The following is a 7,920-nucleotide window of genomic DNA, read 5'->3' on the forward strand; positions in this document are numbered from 1 at the left end:
TATCTCTGAAAACACACACACACAGATACATACACACAAAGGGAGAAATGTGTTTTACTAATGTCCTAGGTGCCTCTCAATCCAAATAAGCTGACCTCAAGATTTGCCATCACAAGCCTAACCGCCATTATCCTCCCAGACCCTCAGAGCTTCCCTATGTCCCCTATCTCCCTGCTTTCACGACACTCTCCTGGTTGACACCCAACAGCCTATCATACAGACAGAACCCCAGTTTCCTAGAGGCCCCTTCCCAAGCGCCCAGACCATGTTACTCCTAGGCCCTACCTGGCCCTGGGAGATGAATCATGACTGGCTCGAGCCAGTGGCTATCAGTGTTGCGTCCTAGACTAAGCACCAGGAAACTTGTAGATATGCATATTCTTAGGCCCAGACCTACTGAGTCAGCTAATGTGCAGGGGGACGGGGGTGGGGGTGGAGCAGTCATCTGTTTTGGACAAGCCTTCCAGGTGATGCGGCTATGGACTCAAGTCACTGATCTAGAAGTACCCTGGCTAGCAATTGGTGAGGTGATGGGTACATGTGACCTGACAATAGTGACTTGGGATTGCCAGGCGTCCAGTGTAGCCACACTCCCCCCTCCCTTTTTTTTTAGCAAGGTACATGAGCACTCAGAGTAAAAGACTACAATTCCCAGCCTCCCTTGCAGCCGGAAGGAACCAAGTCATGACCAATGAGATGTGAGTAGTAGAACTTAGCGCTAGTTCAGCTCGTTCCCTTAAGAATGGCATTCTTTGCTCTCAATTTAAGGCTGAATCAAGTGTGTAGAGAGGATTATTTTTTTTTTTTTTTAAGAGAGAGAGAGAAAAAGAAAGAGAATTGGTGCATCACGGCCTCAGCCACTGCAATCAAACTCCAAAGGCTTCCGCCACCCCGTGGACTTGTGCGTCCTTGCGCTTGCCTTACCTTTGTACATCTGGCTTACATGGGATCTGGAGAGAAGAACATGGGTCCTTACGCTTTCCAAGCAAGTGCCTTAACCTCTAAGCCATCTCTCCAGCCAAGTAGAGAGGGTTGTTTTTTTTTTTTTTTTTTTTCTTTTTTTTGGAGGTAGGGTCTCATTCTAGATCAGGCTGACCTGGAATTCACTATGTAGTCTCAGGGTGGCCTCAAACTCACGGCAATCAGTAGAGAGGATTTTTGAAGTGGAGAGCAATACCACAAGATAAAGGCTAGGGACAGCAAGGTAGGTAGTGCTGGGTTCTGCCACACGGAGCTGTCATACTTGTCTGGATTGGGTGTGTCTCAACTGTTAAGCGAAGAAGAGAAACTTCCATCATGTTCAGGCCGCTGTTACTTGGATCTTTGGTACAGCCAAAACAGATCCTGGCTAATGTATGCAGACCTTTGGTTCCTAAGAGAATTCATCTAAAGAGTCGCTGATCTTCCTCCTCAATAAGATGCCTGGCTGATTAACTTCCCATCTGTGACTCTGTGGTCGTCTTGACAGCTATATTGTCTTTCCATAAGACAACCCAAAGATGAGGGAAATTCACAGAAATCCACATTCTCACAGTCCTGCAGGCAGAAGCCCAAGACCCAGGCAACACAGGGGTGGTTTCTCTGAGGCCTCGCTCCTTGGCTTGTGCACCCATCTTCTCACTGAGTCCTCACATGGTCTTCCCTTTGTGCACAAATGCCCCATTATGCCTTTTTGTGCCAAATATCCTCCTCTTTTTTCTTCTTTTTTTCTTCTTTCCTTTCCCCACCCCTTCTCCTCCTTCTTTTTCTTCTTTTAGGTGTGTGTGTGGTATGTGTGTGGGCAGATGCACATGCTCTGCACACACATGTATGGAGAACATCAGGTGATTCTCCATTGGCCATTCCTCATAGGACTGAGGTGCACACCTTTAATCCTAGCACCTGGGAGGCAGAGGTAGGAGGATCACTGGGAGTTTGAGGCCAGCCTGGGACTACAGAGTAAGTGCCAGGTCAACCTGGGATAGAGTGAAACCCTATCTCAAAAAAAAAAAAAAAAAAAACCAGGGCTGGAGAGATGGCTTAGTGGTTAAGCGCTTGCCTGTGAAGCCTAAGGACCCCGGTTCAAGACTTGATTCCCCAGGACCCACGTTAGCCAGATGCACAAGGGGGCGCACGCATCTGGAGTTCGTTTGCAGTGGCTGGGGGCCCTGGCGCACCCAGTCTCTCTGTCTCTCTCTATCTGCCTCTTTCTCTCTCTGTCACTCTCAAATAAATAAATAAAAATTAAAAAAAAAAAACAGCACCACCACCAAAAAAAAAACAAAAAAACTTACAAAACCTCCCATTTCAAAGCTGACTATGGTGGCGTATGCCTTTAATGCCAGCACTCAGGAGGCAGAGGTAGAAGGATGGCTGAGAGTTTGAGGCCAGCCTAGGGCTACAGAGTGAGTTCCAGGTCAGCCTGGGCTAGTTGGCGACAGTACTGCAAGAAGGAGAAGTTGTTCATGGTCACTTTCAGCTACATAGCAAATTCAAGGCCGCTCTAGGCTCTGTGGGGCCTTGTCTCAAAGAAAAACAAAAATCTAAATAAATTAAGCCTGAATCTCTAAATACTTTTACATCCAGAAATAACTAGGGGTAAAGGCTTCAACATACACATCCAGAAGCACACATACAGTTGAGCTCAGGACACCAGCAAAGTGGAAACGATAAGGAACTAGGTACTACTGTTGACCTGCTCGGTTAGGCAGCTCTGAGACCACTCACTGCGGGACCTCCTGTTCTGAGAGAAGTTTTCCTTCTCGTCGGAGCCACCTTTGGGGGGGACTGTCTGTTCTTCGCCACCAGAAACCGCACCCCTGAAGCACTGCATGTGCACTCAAGCTACTCCTCAGCTATGTCGGGACTTTTGACCCGGAAGCACGACACCCCCATCTGGAACAGTCATCCTGGGGAACCACACAACTGAATCACAGTAACATTCTCCTCGTGTCTTACGTACGCTCACAATTTTTAAAAATTTATTGGCCACCTTAATTTGCCTTTATTTATTTTTTTATTTTATTTACTTATTTACTTGAGAGAGCGAGTAAGAAAGAATGGGAGCGCCAGGGCCTCCAGCCACGGCAAACAAACTCCAGATGCAAATGCCATCTGTGCATCTGGCTAACATGGGTCCTGGGGAATTGAACCGAGGTCCTTTGGCTTTGCAGGCAAACGCCTTAACCGCTAAGCCATCTCTCCAGCCCTGTGTTCACAGTTTTGTGTTGGGCCACATTCATAGCTATTGTCGGCTGCATGCAGCCTACAGGCTGGACACACCTAGGCCCTAGAGTGAGCTGTCACCCATTCACCCTTCGGGCCTGGGCTGGTATGCCTCCATGTGGCGAGTGTCACCGGAGTCGGCCTTCTCCAAAAAGATGGCTTGCCCTGTAGTGGAGCTGTCTTCTTAGGGGTCGCTCCCTGTCACCAGGTCAGGGGCAGCTTGTATGTATGCTATCTGATGCTAGATTCTCCCCTCTGCCCATGGCTGGCATTGATCATCTTTCTTTTGCTGGGGGCAGAGGTTTGTTTTTTTTTTTTTTTTTCCCCAAGGTAGGATCTCACTCTAGCCCAGGCTGACCTGGAATTCACTATGTAGTCTCAGGGAGGCCTCGAACTCACAGCGATCCTCCTGCCTCTTCCTCCAGAGGGCAGGGATTAAAGGCATGTGTCACCACCCACGCCAGGCAGAGGTGATTTTTATAGTCTCTGTACAGCAATCCAGGCAGATCCTGGATTCAACATGAGGTGAATTCTGCCTACTACACCTATGATTCTGGCTTGGCTCACTTCACTGTTGATTCTGGGGCTATTTTTGTTTTTTTCTTTATTTAAGAAAGAGGCAGGGAGTCAGAGAGATAGAGAGAGAGTGAATGGGTATGCCAGGGTCTCTAGCCACTGCAAACAAACTCCAAACACAAGCACCACTATTAACATCTGGTCTATGTGGGCACTGGGGAATCAAACCTGGATCTTTAGGTTTCGCAGGCCAGAGCCTTAACTGCTAAGCCATCTGTCTAGCCCCTTGGACTAATTTTATTTGGTTTTTTTGTTTGTTTGTTTATTGTTTTTTGGTTTTTCAAGGTAGGGTCTCACTCTGGCCCAGGCTGACCTGGAATTCACTATGTAGTCTCAGGGTGGCCTTGAATTCATGGCAAACTTCCTACCTCTGCCTCCTGAGTGCTGGGAATAAAGGCGTGTGACACCATGGCCAGCTTCCTCAGGCTAATTTTAATAAAGTATGTTGCAGTCAGGTTCTCATTTCTGGCAGAAAGCACCTGACCAAGAGCAGCTTGTGCGGAAAAAAAAAGGGTTATTTGGACTTACAGACTCAACGGGAAGCTCCATGATGGCAGGGGGAAACAATAGCATGAGCAGAGAGTGGACATCACCTGGCCAATATCAGATGGACAACAGCAACAGGAGAGTGTGCCAAACACTGGCAAGGGGAAACTGGCTATGATACCCATAAGCCCACCCCCAACAATACACTGCCTCCAGGAGGTGTTAATTCCCAAATCTCTATCGGCTGGGAACCTCGCATTCAGGACACCTAAGTTTATGAGGGACACCTGAATCAAACCACCACAACATGTTATCATGATATGCTGTTCCATTTGATCCCTGCAAGAGCTTGCTGAGGTTGGCACCAGTGTTATCCTGCTTTTGACATCTGAGGACTCTGAGGCTCCAAGAGATAGGCTGACTTGTTCAAAGTCACTCACAACTGAACCGAGCCTGTCTCCAACCACTTCACTGACACTTTCAAAGCAGTGTCTGCTCACGGCTCTCGGGAGGGAACTACAGGGAACACAGAGGCAGGTTTCTCTTTCTAGGAATATTCAAAATACTCCCTGGCCTAGTTGAGTTTCCTAGCAGTTCAGTGATGTCTGGAGCTAGTCCAAAAAAAACATAAGGTTCCCTTTTACTCATGTGTGTGTATGTGTGTATGTGTGTGTGTGTGTGTGTGTGTGTGTGTGTGTGTGTGTACATGCAAGGGGAGGCCAGAGGCTGACATCAGGTGTCTCTTTTCTTTTTTCTTTTTCTTTTTGGTTTTTATTTTATTTTATTTATTTGAGAGAGAGAGGGGGGCAGATAGAATGGGCATGCCAGGGCCACTAGCCGCTGCAAATAAACTCCAGATGCATGTGTCACCTTGTGCATCTGGCTTATGTGTGTACTGGGGAATCGAACCAGGGTCCTTAGGCTTCACAAGCAAGAGCCTTAACTGCTAAGCCATCTCTCCGGCCATTTTGTTGTTGTTGTTGTTTTTCGAAGTAGGGGCTTGATTTAGCCCAGGCTGACCCAGAATTCACTATGTAGTCTCAGGGTGGCCTGGAACTCAGGGCTATCCCCCTACCTCTGCCTCCCAGGGCTGGGATTAAAGGCATGTGCCACCACGCGGGGCTGGGTGTCTCCTTTGATCACTTTCCCCGCCATTTACTCAGCAGGGTCTTTCACATGAACATGGAGGTTGCTGAGTCATGGAGTCTAGCTAGCCAGCCTTGTCCAGGGGATCCCCTGTTTCTGCCTCCTGAGGGCTGGGGTGACAGGCAGGCTGCCACACCCTCCTGGCATTTACACAGGTGATGGGAATTCAAACTCCGGTCCTTACACTGTGTGGCCAGTGCCTTATCCATTGAATCATCTCCGCAGCCCATGGTCCCATTTTATAGTTGTAGAAAGGAGGCCCAGAGAGAAGAAAGAGCTGGCAAAAGCCAGCCATAGAAGCCCCTGAGCTAGAGACCCTTCATGCGCTGCCATCCCTCCAAGGGTGGCATTCCAGAACGCGCCAAGGGATCAAATGGTCATTTAATTTTAGAGAGAGAGAATTGGCCTCAGCCACTGAAATCGAACTCCAGATGCTTGCGCCACCTAGTGGGCATGTGCGACCTGGTGCTTGTCTCACCAAGCCCAGAGTGGGGTCAGGGGGTTAGGTTGGGCTCTACACACCGGCCTTTTCTGGTTGGCCTAGCGGGGTGCATGGGAATCTGGCTCCCTGCTGTTGAGAGGTGATTGGCAGGATGTAGGAAGCACAAGGGAGAGGCTGTGAGGCTGGCACTAAGTAGTCTGGGCTATTTCCTCTCTTATGGAGGGAGAGAAATGGGTATGGCTGGAGCTGGAGGGGGTTCAGGAGCAATGAGATCCCTGCCCCCATAGGCCCATGCTGTCACAGCACTGTCCAGCGTCCCAAGCACGGCACTTGCGTCATGACTCCCAGCTGCCTCCACAGTGGCCTGTGTCTTCCTTGCCACATCTTGGACTGCAGGGTAGGGCTTTGGGGATTATGTTTCCTTTGGGAAGATTAAACTCAGAGTTTATAACAGGCGGTGTGGGCTGGGACGTCAGGCAAGGCAGGTCCTGAGCGTGGGCCAGAACCCAGGTGCGTGGCCAGCCATGAATGGGCAACTCAGAACTGTCCCAAGTGTCCTGAGTGGGGCATGTAACAGGCAAAGTCCCTAGAGGGAAGGGACACTAGCCCACAGGTCCAGACCAGCCAGAAGCTCCAGGTCCTCTTACTCAATGTTCCTGTAGTGTTTTTTCTTTTTGAGGTAGGGTCTCACTCTATCCCAGGCTGACCTGGAATTCACTATGTAGTCTCAGGGTGGCCTCAAACTCATGGTGATCCTCCCACCTCTGCCTCCCAAGTGCTGGGACTAAAGGCGTGTGCCACCGTGCCCAGCAATGTTGATTTTTTTTTAAAGCTTTTTATTTATTTACTCATTTATTTGGGAAAGAGAATTGGCATGCCAGGGCCTCCAGACACTGCAATTGAACTCCAGATATGTGCACCCCCTTGTATGCATGTGCGGCCTTGCACACTTGTGTCCCTGTGCACCTGGCTTACACGGAACCTGGAGAGTCGAACATAAGTTCTTAGGCTTCACAGGCAAGTGCCTTAACCACTAAGCCATCTCTCCTGCCCTACGAAATGATTTTTAAAAAGAAAACCTGGCTGGGCCATGGTGGCACACAATTATAATTCCAGCACTCACAGATAAGTACATAAAAATTCTTTGCTTACAAATAAATAAAAACATTTTTAAAAATTAAAAAAAAAAAATAAAATCTGTGTCATAGAAATAATGGCTCACCAACACAGTAAGGAACAAGTGAGATCAAATGTGGAAACTCTCAGCACAGAGCCATCGGAGGGGCTTTACCTCCTGGGAGACCATGAAACAGTCCATGGGCCATAGATATGAAATCGTTAATATTCATTAATTCATTAGTTCTCCCTTTCTTTCCGTTGCAGTGTGGGGGCATGGAAGCCAGGGCCTGGAGGGTGCTAAGCAGATGCTCTTCCACTGTGGTTCACCCTCGGCTCAAATTGCTAATACGTACTGAGTACTTAATATGTTTCAGAAGCACCTCTAAGTACATTTAATCCTAGCAACGTCACTCTGAGGTCAAACTACGTTTAGAAACTGAGGCATGAGTAGCTAAGGGGCTTCCCCAAGGTCATGAACCTCGCAAGGGGCAAAGCCAGTATTTAAACACAGACAAGCCAGTCCCCAAAGCTCACAATAACGTCCCTAGATGGATTAAGATTTTAAATCCTAACTTGCTCCAACACAGTTCTCTATAGCTTATGAAGCACTACCAGCCACTCATTCGTTTCCCAGCCTGGGGAAGGAGGCAAGGTTTATTCCAGATTTATACAGGGAAGAGGGGCAGGCAGGCTCTGAAAGGGACGCCGTCTTGCCTTGCCAAGGGCACTTAGCAAGGTTGGTGGCAGATAGAAGGATAGAACTTGAGATTTTCCAAATGTAGCCTCTAAATTTGGGGGAACCCTTCCTCAGTCTGACTCGACTACCATCTCCCATGGACAACACACCTTCTGACTGGGGGCCTGGCTTCCACCCTCCAGCTATGGGGTCCCAAGGCTATGTCCCCCACCCCCACCTCTCCTATCAGATGGGAGGGGCAGGAACTCCA

Source organism: Jaculus jaculus, chromosome 8 (assembly GCF_020740685.1).
Source record: "Jaculus jaculus isolate mJacJac1 chromosome 8, mJacJac1.mat.Y.cur, whole genome shotgun sequence".
Classification (NCBI taxonomy): Eukaryota; Metazoa; Chordata; class Mammalia; order Rodentia; family Dipodidae; genus Jaculus; species Jaculus jaculus.